Genomic DNA, 3,470 nt, shown 5'->3' with positions numbered 1-3,470 from the left:
TCATTTAAAGACCAGTATTTGCTAGAGGAGAAGCTAGGAATTATGGGGGAGCAATGCACAAAGAGTTTGGTTGTCTTTCTTCTGAAATATAAAAACATGAGAGAGAGAGAGAAGAGAGATCCCAAATATTAAGTATAAAAAATAAAATAATAGACAATCATGAACTGTCAAGAAATAAGGAAGATCATAGCATTTATCCATATAAACTTTAGATCTCTCATCCTCTTTGTTTTTTTATTTGTTTGTTGGTTTATAATAATATGTAAACCCCTCTCCACCCTCCCCACAATATTTGTTCTCACCCACCTTCTTCTCTATGAGTAAACTCTACCATAAGGTAGGTTACTTCCTTTCAGGCATACTTGTTTATTTCTTTTCACTAATAGATACATAATTTCTGTGCCCTTCTCTATAAAAATAAGTGTATTAATGTATCTACCTCATTGGGTGATTGTAAAGATTAACTAAGTTAATTAATACATGTAAAATTCTTATATCATGTTTGACACATACTGTAAGGTCAAGGAATTTGGTTAGCTAGTAAGTTGTCAGCTAGTTAGCAATAACAATATCCACAGACAATATATAGTATTTTTAAAATGTGTTTTAAATTAGATTAAGTTGGGGGTACCTGGGTGGCTCAGTTGGTTAGGTCTGACTCTTGGTTTCCTTGAGGTCATGATCTTGAGGTTTCATGAGTCCTGCATTCTATGTTGGCAGCATGGAGCTGCTTAGAATTCTCTCTCCCTCTCTCTGCCCTTCCCCTACTCACACTGTCTCTATCTCTCTCAAAATAAATAAATAAATAAATAAATAAATAAATAAATAAATAAAATTTGGAGAAAAAATAGATTAGGTTGAATGCCATGAAACTGATGATGATTGACCTTATTTGGTCTATAAAAAGAGCAACTTTATATAATTCAACTTACTATATAATGGTTTCATATGTGTACAGTACCTGCATTAACGCTTCATCAGGATGCCCCCATCGTTCACCTTACATCATCACATCATGTAGGCATTTTATCACTTCACATCATCATCATCAGAAGGATGAGTACAGTACAATAAGATACTTTGAGAGAGACCACATTCTCATAACTTTAATTATAGTATAGTGTTATAATTATTCTATTTTATTATTAGTTACTGTAAATCTCTTATTGCATCTAGTTTGTAAATTAAACTTTACAATAGCTATGGATGTATAGAAAAAAGCATGGTATATATATTTAAGATTCAATACGATCTGTGGCTTCAGGTATTCATGGAGGATCTGGAACCTATGTCCTGTGGGTAAGGAAGGCCTGTTATATGTATATTACATTGCATATATATAACCTCTCAAATATAAAATATTTTTTATATTATTAATACTAGATCAGCATTATTAATATTTCTGCTTGACAGAATTCTATTTTGTCATCATATAGCAAGTTAAGCTTTATCAACTATGGTTCTGGTATATTTCTCCCACATTTTCACAATTATAAATGGTATAGTGATGGACATGATTATATATGCTTCCTTATATGTGAATTAATTCATATAACTTAACAAAGTAGGATTCTTAGGTTGAGTGGTATGAATGTCTTTCACTTCACTAGGAATGGCAAAATCATTTGCCAATTTGTTTGAATCAATACACCTTTTCATTAGGAAACCCTGCCTTACCTAAGGTCAGAAACACATTGTCCTATGTTTTATGCTAAAAATTTTAAGATTTTGCTTATTTATTTTGGCTTTCAAACAAGAAGACCATCATAAAACTTCTTGATCACTTTGTCAGAGTCCTTAAAGTGTCTTTGAAAGAGGTCACCATGAGAGGATGTTTCCAGAAGAGACGTGTAATGTCTATGAAAGAATGAAATAAACATGGTAGAAATGAAAAATATAGTACAGAATACCTGATATCTGGGTCCAGGATCTGGAAAAGAGTGGGTTTGTTGAGAGATAGAATTGATTTTTAGAGAAGAGGCAAGATGGTGGAGAAGTAGGGAGTTCTGTACATTTTGCTCGTCTTCATCTCTCAGAGAAGACCTGAAGCCATAGGACACTGAAATGCAGGAGTCTGGAGGAAAAGAGACAGAGTCCACTAAGAAGACAGTCTCATAGGTGCATGATTGCGAACTGGGGAAGATAAAAATGGGTCAGGACCCAGAGACTGAATGGTACTTGAACAAATTATAGCTGAGAACTTCCCAATCTGGGGAAGGAAACAGACATTGAAATCCAAGAGGCGCAGAGAACTCCCCTCAGACATAACTTGAATCGATCTTCTGCACAACATATCATAGTGAAACTGGCAAAATATAAGGACAAAGAGAGAATTCTTAAAGTAGGAAGGGATAAAAGGGCCCTAACATACAAAGGGAGACCTATCAGAGTAGTTATAGACCTATCTACTGAAACTTGGCAGGCCAGAAAGGAATGGCAGGAAATCTTCAATGTGATGAATAGAAAAAATATGAAGCCAAGTATCCTCTATCCAGCAAGCCTGTTATTCAGAATAGAAGGAGAGATAAAGATCTTCCCAAATAAACAAAAATTGAAAGAATTCATCACCACTAAACCAGCCCTACAAGAAGTCCTGAGTGGGACTCCATGAGGGAAATGTTGCAAGGAACACAAGGTACCAGAGACGCCACTACAAGCAAGAATCCTACAGAGAACACAATGACTCTAAACCCATATTTTCAATAATAACACTGAATGTAAATGGACTAAATGCTCCAATCAAAAGACATAAGGTATCGGGATGGATAAAGAAACAAAATCCATCTATTTGCTGTCTACAAGAGACTCATTTTGGACCTGAGAACACCTTCAGATTGAGTTAGGGGATAGAGAAATATCTATCATGCTACTGGAAATCAAAAGAAAGCCAGAGTAGCCATACTTATATCAGACAAACTGGACTTTAAAGTAAAGGCAGTAACAAGGGATGAAGAAGGGCATTATATAATAATTACAGGGTCTATTCATCAGGAAGAGCTTACAATTATAAATGTCTATGCACCAAATTTGGAAGCACCCAATGTTCATAGCAACACTTTCAACAATAGCCAAATCATGGAAAGGGCCTAAATGTCCATCAACTAACAGATGGATGAAGAAGATGTGGTATATCCATACAATGGAATACTACATGAAAATGAGAAAGAATGGAATCTGGCCATTTGTAGCAACATGGATGGAACTTGAGGGTGTTATGTGGAGTGAAGTGAGTCAGTCAGAGAAAGACAGATACTGTAAGTTTTCACTTGTAAGTGGAATAGGAGAAACTTAACAGAGGACCCTGGGGGAGGAGAAGGAGAAAAAATAGTTGGGGAGAGGGAGGGAGGGAGGCAAACCATGAGAGAGTCTTAAATACTGAGAACAGACTGAGGGCTGATACGGGTGGGGGAGAGGGGAAGGGGGTGATCGGCATAGAGGAGAGGGCACTTGTTGGGATGAACACTGGGTAT

This window comes from Hyaena hyaena, unplaced genomic scaffold (assembly GCF_003009895.1).
Source record: "Hyaena hyaena isolate Hyena2069 unplaced genomic scaffold, ASM300989v1 scaffold_1490, whole genome shotgun sequence".
NCBI classification, from domain to species: domain Eukaryota; kingdom Metazoa; phylum Chordata; class Mammalia; order Carnivora; family Hyaenidae; genus Hyaena; species Hyaena hyaena.
The sequence above is the reverse complement of the archived record's forward strand: the minus strand, read 5'-3'. Positions refer to the sequence as shown.